The sequence below is a fragment of the Trichogramma pretiosum genome, unplaced genomic scaffold, assembly GCF_000599845.2.
Source record: "Trichogramma pretiosum strain Unisexual culture from Peru unplaced genomic scaffold, Tpre_2.0 scaffold121, whole genome shotgun sequence".
In the NCBI taxonomy this organism is placed as follows: Eukaryota; Metazoa; Arthropoda; class Insecta; order Hymenoptera; family Trichogrammatidae; genus Trichogramma; species Trichogramma pretiosum.
In genome coordinates, this window is record NW_019640829.1 from 289,235 (window position 1) to 304,211 (window position 14,977).

Sequence of the window (14,977 nt, forward strand, 5' to 3'; positions counted from 1 at the left end):
GCGCTCTCGAGCTTTCTCTTCTTCTTTCGTTGATGGATATAGAGAAAAAAGAGCCCTAAGCTCGACGAATCCCATACGGACCTCTTTTCCTTTTTCGTTTTTCCCTCTTTTTTTTCTTGCTGCACGTCTTGTGATTAACGATGTTTTCATCCCTGCGTATATACGTTTTACGATTCGGAATAATACGCGATACAAGAGTCAATTGCTCCCCATTCATTTCGCTACGGATCTTTCCTTTCTCTCTCATCAATCGTCTCTCTGTCTATTGCTCTCTTGGCTCTCTATCTATATAGAAGAATTATTCTCTTTCGCTTTTTCAAAGTTAAACCAGGCGGACTCACATGACCAAAAGAATTCACCGGCAGCTGTGCTACAACGTGTACACGATACCACGATACCAATTTAAGCGTATTACTCAGAGTCGGTTTTACAAAGATAACAAAAAAAAATGAAAATAATAATAAAACACGAGCACGTATAAGCGTGCACCTCGCGTAGAAGGAGCCCAGCCGTACGCGTTATATTATACACACGCGCGCGTGTGGAACATCAATTTACCTTTTTCCGCGTGCTTATAAACGCATACGTATTCGTTTAAAATGACTGAAAACTCATCGTGAGCGCTGCAAAAAAGTGTACATGTTAGAGATACTATCCGAGCCGCCATAATTAATGGCCAAAGATTATACGAGGAACGTACACACGAGAAGGCGAGAGGTATAGCAGAGAGCGGGGGAGAAAGTTTAGAAAAAAAGGCGCACGCGTGTAACTTTTTTTTGTAAATATAATAAAGAGCAGAAGATGCGGATTAAAAGATAGTTTTAACGACGTCGTGCTGTGTAATGGATAGCAGAGAAGCCAGCTCGATATCTTCGTATATATGTGGATGCGCGTAATAATAATTCCTTAACGCGCGTGACATATATCTTAACCCTTCGGTATAAATTATAATTGCTTTTTTTCATTCTTTCGATTATTTACGACGAACTCACTCTGTCAGTGACAGCCACAAGCACGTACACACCGATACGTAGTATATATTACGAACAAATGCCAAATAACACGTTGCCATGTGTGTACCAGGTATGTGTGTGTGCGAGCTGTTGTATATACTCGTGTACGCGGAAACTAAATGCTGTATTACTAGACTACTGCGCGTCGTAAGAGATACAGAGGCGCAGTCGAGCTCTATGTGCACGCTGGTAATATAACGAGACGTGGCTGCAAGATAGGCCTTTGGGGCCGAATATCAGATTGCGGTCGTCGTGTCCAGCCGAACCGCACCTTATCCGCGCGCAGCGCAACGCATAGAATTGCAGACACGCTGCAAACTCGAGCGACTATCTACTGCGTGTGTATATATCCAACGTCGATTGGCATCGTCTACTTTCTTCGAAAAAATCTTCGTTTTGTTCGTGTGTTTGTGTGAGTGTCAGTCTATTTACATAAATAAGCCGGAATTTATGGATATCAGTGCAAGCTCCTACTCGGAATTGTATACCTACTTTTTTACATGCGTGTGGGGGAATAACCGCAAAACATTACGGTTTACATATTGGCCATGATGTTACGCAAAATACTCTTCTTTTTGCGGAAACTTCGGGGCAATTTTTTTGCTCACAACTCGACGCGATTAAGCTGTCACGTGAATTTTTGAAACGAATAGCTTGATGATATATTACGTTATACTAGTACGTGCGCGAAGCAGCATATTGCGAAGAAGCTAATCTTTCCCGAGCTTTGCGCTTTGCCGCGCTCATAATTCGATCGAGTGCTGCCGCTGCAAGCTCGCAAGCTCGCAAACTCGCGAGCGGCGGCGCAGGCACGGCTATACGCGCTTAATGAAACGCCATCATAAACTCAAAAGTCGAGCGCTCGCGCAAAACACGTGCGCGTCGCTGGCGGTGGGTAGTAGGTATAGGTAGCGCGCACGTCGAGAGCTGCTGCTCGCTCGAGTCATTAAAATAGTTACAATACTCGAGTAGTAGCGTATGTGGGCGTCCCGTGCAACGACGACGACGGTGAGCTTACATATGTAAATCGCTGCGTAATATAACTTTGACTCGAGGCTGCGCAGCAGGTAGTCTTGTATAGGACGCGCGTATGGTATATCGCTGCTAAAACGACTTTCGCCAATTACTCGGGTTAAAAGCTCGGTGTAATGATAAATTTGTACCAGCCTTTTTTTACGGCTGGTGAGCTTGAGCTCGAGAAAAAAGAAGCAAAGTTTAATTTTGGGAAACGTACGTTACTTTGATTTGGCAAGGAAAGAGCGTGCGAAATTAAGCGCACGTAATAGCATTTCGGGCAACGAGAGGATCGCGATTGCAATCGTTGCCACTGAAAGACAAAAAATGTAATTGCAATCGCGATATGGGCTATTAATATTTATACAAAAAGATATAAATGAAAAAAAAAGCCAAAGGAGAAAGCCGCGCGCCGAGTTGAAAAGAGCTTCCACGACCAGCTGCTGCTGTTGCTGCTAGCTGTGCGGCCGCTGCACCCAGGGGGCTGGGCGATCGATGGGCTTGCCTGGCTCACTAGGCTCGCTCGCTCACTCTCTTTTTCTCTGTGTAGCAACCCCGGGGTTACGTATACCTACCTACCTGCCGACAGCGATAGCAACATGTTTTTCTCATCACTTTTAACTTTCGCGTAATTTTCCTTCTTCCATCCTCTCTCTCTCTTCGTTTTTTTTCTTCTCATTCACTCATCCAATCTCTCTTTCACTTTCTCGATTATAATGTCATATATATTAAGTTATTTACTTTGCCGATACTGCTATGTACGGTTCTCCCTTTTTTTTTAATCCAAGCGAATATAATGAAAAAATAGCTTTCGCACTAATTACATGGAAAACAATCGATTATGCCGATGCTAGACGACGGCTTCTGCTGATGCTGATGCCGTTGCTGCCTGGCTCTCGATGGAGGATAAATTAACGCGATGAAACAGCGCAAAATAGGAAAGTAATTTCTCCCTGCCGACGCGCATATTGTAACGCCAAACTAAATTGAAATAGCTCGACACACACAGACAGATACATAAAATACACTCACGTAGTTATATGCAGAGAGATTCGACAGATGTGAGAGTTACTCCAGCTATATTTGTCACGTGTATGGCCAGAAACCCTGACCAATACGATATCCACTACTCCCCCTCTTCATCAGCCCGCCGTTGCACTCGCGAGCGCTAACTAATACCTCTTTGTGTCATCACCAAGAGAGACAGAGTAAAAGAGCGACCAGATTTGTGCATTTAATATTATATATACAGTATATCGCTCGACTTTTGGCCTGATTTTCAACGACCGATAGCCGTATAACGTCGAGCGGCGATGTACATCGGCCGTTTGCACTATATAGCGCACCAGCTTCCTGCCGATCGAGTAAATTTTTTTATTTTATCCTCTATCATAAATAAGCAATATCATTCGTAATCATAGTCTGGCGTCGCGGAAACGACGTCATAACCGTGGCTTGTCCTCTATGTATATAATATCGTACCCAGCCTAGCCTTCGGAGACAATTTTTTCTTTCTCGGCCCACGCGAGAGTTGGCTTCCGAGCAAAGCGAAGAAGAAGTAGTCGCCTCGCTCGTCGAGAAGCGAAACTTTATAGGTTGAAAAAAAAAATCTCGCAAACGTCCGAAGCAAAGCGTGTTGTACGACGACAAAAAGTGCCGGAAAACGTTGCCGTACACAATACTTGTATACCGCGAGATTCGAAAGTTTTAAAAATTGTATAGGCGTATACGTATACATGCATAAAGCTCGGTTCTCTCACGCAGTTTCCACGTCTTTTCGCGCAAAGAGTTGTTGAAGACTTGGTGCATATACACTTGGTAAGTACACAGTGTATAAGTGCCGCGTACACACAATATACACGTCTTGCGCGTTGGGCGTGCTGCAGTGTACAGCGGAAAGTTTCGGCTTATTTTGTTTACTCGAAGAATCTATTAGTTCTTCGACTCGCTCTTGTCTCGCTCATGTACATTGTACATGTGCTTATATACATTCTCTGCTCCGCTGCGTCTGTATATTATTCGTTATAACGAAACTGCAAGCCGGCGTAATACGAAAATAAAGTATCATATCGAGAGTGAGTGAGCGAGTGAGTGAGAAGCAGAGAGTGGGGTTGAAAGTTCGAGAAGCGTGTCTAGCGCGGCGCAAACGACCTCGACGGGCCAAAGGGGGAGGGCAAAGAAGCGAGAGAGAGATTGTGATTGCATATACCTACGGCGTTAGGGTCTACGAGGCGCTCTCTAGCTTTACAAGGAAAATTCAGCTACATATACGCCGATGTTTCGCGTGACCACTGCCACACACACACACACACACACACACACACACACACACACACACACGCACACACACCAGCCTTACCATATCCCTTATGGCTGATAAGTGCTACTGACCTCGTAAAGTAAGCACACGTATACTAAAGGTACTACATCGCACGCGGTACTAGTAGTGGTGGTGGTAGTGGTAAGAGCTTAAGCCCTCGACATTCCCTTGATTGCTAGGCAGCTGCTAAAGACATTCTGATGAGTTGTAAGAAGGAAAAAAAACGTAAATAAATAACGACACACATGTTTACGACTCGAGTGATAAAGTTTCTACCAAGACGTTGAGGAGGAGGAGGAGGAGGAGGAGTAGAAGGAGCTCTGATTGCGGCAACGACCCCGAGTCCCGAGCAAGTGGAAAGTATCAGCCAACGGTCAGACCAGCGCGGGCAGATTTTTCGGTATATGTAAAACTGGTCAGCTACTATGCACGGAACCATGCTATATACACGCTGCGTCCAGTGTATAGTATACGTAAAACGAAGGCGAAAGCTTAAAAGCAAAGTCAGAAAGTGCTCCAAGATTGATAGATCCTGCGAAAAAAAAAAATAAAAAATGGAAAAAATGTCTTTCCAAATGGTCTTGCGAGCCACATGCATACGTGCTTGCATGCAACTTTGTGTATACTGTATATTACGTCTCGAGCGAATGCAGTAACACAAACGCCATACGGTATTTTTTTTCAAAACTCCCTGTGTTTTCGTCAAAAGGTACAGAAAAACTTAATCCGATTTCGCCATCATTTATAATAGACATTTTGCAAAAGTACGTTTACACCGCGTTGTCCCGAGGTACTGCTAACACTGTATAAGCTGTAACTTACTTTTTTTCGTGCCCAGGAAGCTTTCAATTTTTTTGCAGTTGCGACGCGCCCTTCTAGAGCTTTGTATATAACCAAGCCGTTATTTAAATAATCAGCTTTCGTCCAAAACACTTATCGTTGAATTATAAAATGTTGTAAAAAAAAGTAGAAGAAGAAGAGGAGGCAGAAAATTTGTAAAATGCATGGCGGCGTACACCCGATATTTTACATTTTTTTAATTTTCATAACTTGATCGTTCGCGCACGGTGCTGGAAGTGGCGGTGGCAGCTTTTTTCGTGCGCAGCTTCTTTCATTACAAAGTCAAATTATCCTGTACAAGCAACAGGGCGTATAATACAGCGTGTATACGCGTTTTTATATACTACGACGTATATTTTGCGTACAGTTATTAATGTCGATGGTCGCCTGCTGCTGCCTCGATCTCGAGTGAAAGAAAAACGAGACAGAAGGAGAGAGACGAAAAAAAGAATCACAACAATCTGTATACATTACGCGCGCAGGGGTAGTAGCTGAGAGAAAAGAGCCGCTCGGAGCGACAACTGCGTCGCTCACAATTATGCTAATTTCGTACTTAATTTTCTTCCAGCTGTGCCTCCCTCCCCGCGCGGCCGCGTGCGTTAATCTAGTCCTAGTCCTGACAGCTGCATTTAAAGAGATATCGTATAACTCGAGCTTTCTTTTGTATAATAATATAATATAAGCAGAGCGCATTTGCGTGACACGAGATGCTGCGCGAGACCCGGGACTTTCGATTCATGTTACCGTGAGCTTATCCAGGCCGATGTAATTTCGTTTCATCATCTCCCGAAGCTTTCTCGTTTATCCGTTTTTTGTCAAAATTTCCGTTTGATTAAAAAAAAAAAAAAAAAAAAATTGAAACCGAATCCTCGCCGACTTTATACATACAATTTGAGAATTACGCCCGTGCTCGAGGCTCTTTCGGGTCATCAGGGCGCGCGAGACTCTTGCTACCGCATACGCGCGCGGTTGGTGAGCAACGGCGGTGGCGGTGGCGAGACCGCCTGCAGTACAAACGTTGATTGAACGAAATGCGTAATGGTTCGCTGCGGGCGCACAATGACGACCAGCCGTAGCAGCAGCATCATCATCATCGTGATCAACGCATCAGCCAAATCTCCTATGTATTATACAGAGATATGTATACCAACGACATCGTGATGAGTGATTGACACTTTCGCGCACTTTGTCTATGCAGTATAGTGATTTATACACACCTAACCCCCGTATACACGTATGTACGATATATATGACGTGCGTAGTGAGCCCGTTTGCGTCGTTGAAGGATTTTCCCGAAGCTTTGAAACTCGCCACCGCTGATTTTACTATTGTCATACTTGTATAAATATGATCGAGCATCGCGGGTTCTAAAGTCAAAACTTTTCTATTGAAAAAAAAGGTGGCCGTAGAGGCGATAGCAGATAAGGGTGATGAATCTGAGAATGAATACTTTAATATTTTATAATTTATAATATATTGTAAAAGGATCTATTGACTCGATGTTACAGAGGGCTATTTTGAAATACCTCGTTCTAAAAGGCTAAAAAAATCCTCAAAGTCCTCAAAGAATGGTTAAAAAAAAGTTGAAAAATTTCTCGCCAAGTTAGGATTTTCAACTGGTTCAAATATTCTTATGCCAATTTATATGACTTATGACTGTTAAATAGGTAATTCTATTGTAAACAATATGATCATAAACGATTTTGACATAATCCCTCACTACAACACTAATCGTGTTTATAGTAAAAGCAAATTAGTTGGAATGGGATGTTTCTCGATTAAACAAGGTATATTATATAATTTCTGTGAAACTAAATAGAAAGATCAAATGTTTAATTTAGGCACCATAATAGATAATAGGGACAAGAAATCTGAAGAAGTGGTTCTTGAAGATAATTTAGATGAGCAAAATACTGCTGTTACAGACAACAAACAACTCGTTTATGATACCTGCCACGAGGCATTTACATTAGAATCAAGCATGATGACACACCGAGATACAATTCACAATAAACAAAAATATTTCGCCTGTGACAAGTGCGAAAAGAAATTTGAATTCAGAAGTCATTTGAGTAGACACCAAATATCGGTACACAAAAGCTGCACAGATTTTGCATGTGACAGATGTGAGAAAAAATTTGTAAAAAAATCCAGTTTGCTTACGCACCAAAAATTAGTACACAAAAATCATGAAGTTTTTACATGCAACAAGTGCGAGAAAAAATTTGAAAACAAATCAACTTTACTTAAGCACAACAAAATATTCCATGAAGTTTACAAAGATTATTTATGTGAAAAATGTGCCATGAGATTCGGAAATAAACATAGTTTATTTTTGCATATAAAAACGGTACATGAAGGTTGCAAAAATTTTGCATGCGACACGTGTGGAAAGAAATTTGGACTTAAATGTAATTTACTCTTCCACCAAAAAATAGTTCACAAAGGTCGCAAGGATTTTTCGTGTGACAAGAGTGAGAAAAAATTTGACCACGAATATCGCAAAGCTTACTCATGCGATGATTGTGAGAAGAAATTTGGACAAAAATCACATTTGCTCTCCCACCAAAGAATAGTCCACGAAGGTCGCAAAAATTACACATGTGACAACTGTCAAAAGCAATTTGGACGAAGATCGGATTTATATAGACACCAAAAGATAGTACACGAAGGTCGCAAAGATTACGCATGCGACAAGTGCGAAAAAAAATTTGGACACAAAAATACTTTGCTTGTACATCAAAAGACAGTTCACGATGGTCGTAAAGATTTTGCATGTGACAAGTGCGAAAAAAAATTTGGACACAAAAATACTTTGCTTGTACATCAAAAGACAGTTCACGATGGTCGTAAAGATTTTGCATGTGACAAGTGCGCGAAGAAATATGGACAACAATCAACGTTACTTTTGCATCAAAGAATAGTCCACGAGGGGCACAAAGATTATGCATGTGACAAATGCGAGAAAAAATTTGGGAGAAAAACAGATTTATTGTATCACAAAAGATTAGTCCACGAAGGTCGTAAAGATTTTGCATGTGACAAGTGCGAGAAAAAATTTGGGAGAAAAACAGATTTATTGTTTCACAAAAGATCAGTCCACGAAGGTCGTAAAGATTTCGCATGTGGCAAGTGCGACAAGAAATTTGGTCAAAAAAAGGATCTGCTAGTTCACCAAAGGATAGTCCACGAGGGTCGCATAGATTACGCATGCGACAAGTGCGAGAAGAAATTTGGAAAAAGTTCGCATTTGTTCGCGCACACAAGAACAGTCCACGAAAGTCGCAAAGATTTTGAATGCGATAAGTGCGAGAAAAAATTCGGGGTCCGATGTAATTTGATAACACACAAAAAGACAGTACACGAAGGTCGCAAAGACTACGCGTGCAACGATTGCGAAAAGGTATATGGAAAAAAATGGCATTTATTTAGGCACCAAACGGCAGTCCACGAAGATCATTAAAATTTCGTACGCGACAAATATGATAAGATAATATGTCTCAAATACATCGAAAGAATGAGATTTTTTAATTAGTGAGAATTTGTAGTAAATTTTAGAATATATTTATACTTGTTCTGATATATTGATTCATGTTAAAAAAAAAGTTTGATTGCATTTAATTTCAACTGGCACAATTAGACAATCTAACTGTATTAACCACCTTTATCATGATAATACATTTTTTTATAATGGTCCGTTTCCATATTAACTCATTAAAAATCGTTCAAGCACTTTTTTTTCATAATTAAAAATATGCGAATCTAATTTCACTTCATATGATAATCCAAGTCTTTATGAATAGTTTATTACACGAATTTCTCGAGCTGCTTGCATTCATATGCTTCGAATAATTCCTCAGAAAATAGTTTATATTTATATACCTTATTACGCTCAATAAGTTCAACTGAGTAATCTGCATGAAATACGCGACACCAAAGGCAAGAGTCGCCAGTAACAGTTGCACGTGCAACGGCCCATAGCTCCACGGAACAAGAAGGGAGTGCTAGCTGACTTTCTCAGCACTCGAAAGCGCCGACAAATCACAGCGCACGGATCAACACATAGACGCTGCTGAGTCCCAAAACCAATTGGCTTTGAGTATGTAGTAGACGCAGCGCTCAAGTGGCAGATTCTAAACTTTGCAAACACCAATATATAAACTTCATCTCTCATATTACACCACTATTGTTTCGACGCCGCACAATAATCGCTTTTACGGATTAACTCCTCGTACCCAACGCGCCTGTATAGGTATAGGAGTTTCACTTCAAAAGGCTAGTGGCTTGGCGAGTGCTAGGATACGGAGAGGGATTCATAATGTACAAAAAAAAAAACGATCCGCAAAAAAGTGGAGCGGGTTAAAGCTGACGACGACTCGAGCTCTGCTGCTGTAAAACGGCGCGACGCAACGATCGATCGGACGCGCGGTGGCCGACGTGCACAGATCGTTGCGTCAAGATTGCCTTAATTAAAGCGAAGATGACGAACGACCTACAAAACTCCGTACTCTTTTTTCATGGCGATAGTGAAAAAAATTCGTTGATTCTTTTTTCTTTTAGTTGATGCGCATTTCGCAAGCGCAAAAGATGTGGGACCTATATACACGACCTATATACACGAGCTGTGTGTAAACAAGCAAACAGTATTATTAATATTTTTATAAAAAAAAAAAAAGAAAAGAGAGATCAGCAGTCGTGCTTACACGCGCCACATATCATTTGTCTTTCGAGATGCATATCGAGTTTGCGTAAAATCATACGTCTCGCGACAACGACGACGTTGGAACTTTGCTTGGCCGTTGTCGTCCGCGCGCGTCTTGGGATCTCGGGGTGGCGCGAGCGAGCTTTGACGCAGCACAGGTGCATTTACGCGCGACGCGCCCCGTATACAGCCGAGCTGATATGCGTCATTATCGCGCGGCCGCCCGGCTAAGGTTGACGGAGAGATGCATCTTACACACGAGCTCGTGTAACGTATACTTGCGCATACCTCTATGTATTATGTATACACACACGCGATAATGCACACGAGAGGGTAAGCTTTCATTTTTCTTGTGAAAAATATATACAAAATATGCATAAAAAAGGAAAGATTACGTTTATGCATAGGCGTGCGTGCGCGTGCACGTCTGACAAACTTCTTTTTCTGCCATATTTCATCATCCGGGGCAACGAGACTTTTACTCGGCGCACGCGAAGAGTTATGGGTTGCGGAGCGGCGGCGCGCGTTAAGGCTCTCGTCTCGCGGATTCTCGTTTCTATCGTATGTATAAGTAGTGCATACAAGTATACGCACCTACGCGAAAGCTGCCATTAATCCTCGCGCGCGAGCGTAAACTGTGCATACTTTTAACTAAATCCAAGTCCGGCGCGCCGAATGTTAATGCAATATTGGTTAAATTAAATGAAAAAGTTCCGCGGATGGGTGCGGAAAGTGTAAAAAGAAGAGTAAAAAAAAGTTTCGTTGTGTATAACAAGTTTGGCGGTTCTCGCGTATCGAGTTAATTTCTTGAATAAAAAAACAAGAGAAACGAGATGAAAAAAGCAGAGAGGGTACGTAAAGTACCGAGAGGAGAAAAATGAGTATTTATTTGTCATTTAATCCACGAAATATGCAGTTGAAATAACTAACAAAACGTTCGATACAAACAATGTAATGATAGCAGCAGCAGCAGCAGTGGAAATTCATACAAATATACATATAACCGACAATACTAAAGATTAACGAGTCGTAATGCTTCGTATACACTTCGGCATTGGACGTGTCGATGATTAACCATAGTGCGAAGCATCAGCAACAGCAGCCACAGCTTCGGACTGGTTAACGCGCAGCAAAGTTAACGAAACAAATTCAGAGTATTATACATATCTGTAGAGAGCGAGGGGAAGGGTGGGAGAGAACAGTGCGGCGATGGGCGTCGAGCTTAATTATATACACGCCCGAGCAGACAAATTGTTTGCCCGTAGTAACCGTTATGCAAACGACATTTTTTTGCGTTAACCCAAGCGCTCAACAACAACGACCGTGGAGGGAGGGAGAAGAAGAGAAGGCATTTTGCAGCTCGCGCGTGCAGCAGCATCAGCGGCAGCAGCAGAGCAAGCGGCTTGTGTTATTTTTCGCAGCTCTTCCTTCCTACGCTCTCTCTCTCTCTTTCACTCTCTCGACTAAAAACACGAAATCGTTTTATAGCTCGACGCGCGTAGTAGTATAGTACTCGGTAGCGAGAATTTTTTAACGAGCTTGTAATTTATTTCGTAATACCCCCGCGCGTGCTTTTCACGTGTTATATATATTTATGCATTGCATAGCTCTCTTGCTGTAGTGTACAGTGGTGGCGCGTAGCGAGCCTGGCAAACAATGCCAGCGAAGAGGAGAGATCCACCGAAGACAAAACGTCCCCCATAGTATGGATAGCTTTACAGTGGAGAAATGTTTCTCTGCCACTGCTGCTGCTGTTGCTGCTGCTGCTGTTGCTGCTGCTGCTGCTCGTGTATATGTATATCTGACGGAGCGAATTATAATTCAATTTCGAGGCTTGGAATCATAATCGCTTGGAATCTTTGCACGGCTGCACGGGAAATAGGGTGTACGTATCGTTGTTATGTATATAACGTCGCGCACTCGAAACTTTGCGCAGGGCCTCGCAAAGCTCGCTCGCTCTAGCTGGCTTTGTCTTTTATACGTATATATGATCGCGCGGGAGGAGGAGGGCAAGCACAGACTTCTCTAGGATGCAGAAACAGAATTACACTCGCAAGCACATTGAATTGTATCGCGTCAGCGTCACGTGTGTCATTGTAATACGGATGCACGTACACGACTCTCGAGACTAATGGCATCTATAGGACGGAAAGAGCGCGCTAGGACTGCAGCGACTCGAAGCGAATGTATTATATGTATTCCTCGCCGACATCTTAATTCAAAACAGCAAACTTTCTCTCTCTATCTCTCTCTGGCTCTCACTCACGCACATGATTCTTGCCTCTCCTTGCTTACAGAGCTTTTTTCGAGTGCTCGCGAAAATTCGTCCCGATTACTCAAATTTTCGAATACTCGATTCCTTCGAGTACAGGAATATCTTCTTATCCCGAATTTCATTGTTCTTTTTTACGTAGAACATAACTAATTTTTTTATTTATAGATATTTTAAACAGATATTATTAAAAACTTATTTTGGCATCCAGTACAATCAGAAAACCATTCAAATTCATGAATGTCTTAAAAATGTCTGATATAAATAAAAATGTCAAATCTACTCAAAAGCGATGAACAAGTAGCGGCTTTAGTAAGAAAATATGATAATAATTAACCATCAGTTCGAATTATACGAGATAATGCTGCGAAACTTGAAAAAAAAACGCCACATTTGGGTAAACATGCTGTACTGACTAAAGTTACTCGCAACTGCAACGTTACGAAAGTGAAAGAATGGTTAATGGTGTGGCTTAGTCAAGATCTCAATTCTATTTTACCAAACGATAAAATGGAATTAAAAGTAATTGGAATAAATTTGGATTGAATTGTGTTGCAAAAATTAAAAGACATGGGCATGAACTTAGACCTTGCGTTTGTATAACCACTTATAATGGATTTTCAGTTATGACATCTGATAAATGTGGAGATAGAATGTATATTTAAATTTTGTATTATTGTAATATAAATTTTATATTTTGTAAGGATCTGTTAAACTGTTATTGCAGGGAATTTTTTTTGAAATAATTTAGTTTTATTTTAGATATTGTACAATGTATAAACAGATAAATCGGTAACTTAATTGTAAACAATATGATTATAAACAGTGACATTTTCCCTCGAAATCATGTTTAGAGTAAAAATAAATTACTGTAAATATTGTCTTCTCCGATGAAACAAGTCATACCGTCAAAAGATAAATTCAATCAATCGTTTAATTTAGGCACTAAAATGGATAAAAGTGAGAAGAAATCCGAGAAAATTGTTTCTCAAGATAATTCAAGTGAACCCGACATTGTCGGTTTAGACGACAAAAAATATTTTTGTGATATTTACCAGGAGGCATTTACACTAGAGTCAAACATGAAAATGCACCGAGACGCGATTTCGATTTGAGACGCGAGATGCGAAAAATTTCGCATGCAACAAGTGCGAAAAGAAATTTGAGTTTCGAAGTCATTTGACTAGACACCAAATAACAGTACACAAAAATCGCAAAGATTTTGCTTGCGACAAGTGCGAAAGGAAATTTGAAAATAAATCAAGTTTACTTAAGCATAGAAAAATATTCCATGAAGGTGTGCAAAAAGATTCGGAAATAAACAAAGTTTGCTCAGACATGTAAAGACAGTACATGATAGTTGCAAAGATTTTGGATGTGACAAGTGGGAGGAGAAATTTAGAAAAAAATCACATTTGCTCTTTGAAGACAGCACACGAACGTCGGAAAGATTTTACCTTAAAAGTCTACGACGATTACTTATGTAACAATTGTGGGAAAAAATTTGGGTATAAGCAACATTTGTTCGTGCACATAAGAACGGTCCATGAAGGTCAAAAAGATTACGCATGCGACAAGTGCGAGAAGAAATTTGGGGAACGGAGCAATTTGATCAAGCACCAAAAGACATTGCACGAAGGTCGCAAAGATTACGCATGCGACAAGTGCGAGAAAAAATTTGGAAAAAGTTCCCATTTGTTCGCGCACACAAGAACAGTCCACGAAAGTCGTAAAGATTTTGCATGCGATAAGTGCGAGAAAAAATTTGGGCAAAAATATTATTTATTTTCTCACATAAAAATAATCCATGAGGGTCGGAAAGATTTCGCATGTGACAGATGCGAGAAGAAATTTGGGCTTCAGGGCAATTTGATAAAACACCAAAAGACAGTACATAAAAGTCGCAAAGATTAATCAAATTGCACCGCGGACACTTCAAATCCGTACATAAATATTGTAAAGATGATGAACGCGATGAGTGTAAAAATAAATATGAGATTCCGTCAAACTTGGGTTGACACCGAAAAAAATCTATACAATCCACAAAAACTACCTATTCTATAATTATGGAAGTTTGTTAAGATTACGTATGTGATAAATGCGATAAAATTGTTTAATAAAAACGCAATTTTATGCCCAACATTTTATTAGCTCATAAAGTCAATCTTTTTGCATGTGAATGTGTGGAAAGGAGTACAAAATAAGAATCAATTTGAGCAATCATATATGAGCTGTTTACAAAAAATGTGTAGACTTTGGATCTCAACATAAATGTGACTTATAATAAATTTGAATAAAGGAACATTTGAGAATTTCATACTTACCAGGAGACCCTTTTCAATTCCAGACCACCGGTCTTTTCCAACGCTTTTTGGTTATTCTGGTACATAATAATGAACCTTCTTATGCTTGATTTTATCTCATAAGTCTTAAGGTCCATTTTTAAATAAAATAAAAAACAATTATAAAAATGAACCTCAAGGCCTATGTGATAAAACTGAGCATAGAGAGCTTCATTATTATGTACCAGTAGACTATAAACAATTCTGGATAAGGTCTGTGATCCAGAGCTGGGAAGTTCTACTGTAGCTAATTTTTTTTACATAATTAGTCGAATTAAATCTTTAATAATTACGTTCATCCATGATATTACCTCTTTTATTATGGTTTGCTTTGCGATTAACACTGATTATTTTTCAATAAAACTTCGAATTTCTTCATAACCAAAGGTGAATCAGCTCGTGGCTCGCAATGAATGTTGGTAAAGAAATTTCAACTGTTTTTTTCCACAATCAAGTTTTTATGGGTAAGTGATA

At 40.4% G+C, this 14,977-nt stretch overlaps 1 protein-coding gene across 1 annotated transcript in view; it reads right to left on the reverse strand.

The window, feature by feature from the left end:
* Positions 1-14,977, reverse strand: part of LOC106650160 (voltage-dependent calcium channel type A subunit alpha-1) — a 138,728-nt gene that overhangs the window by 119,462 nt on the left and 4,289 nt on the right. The gene's annotated exons all lie outside the window — the stretch shown is intronic.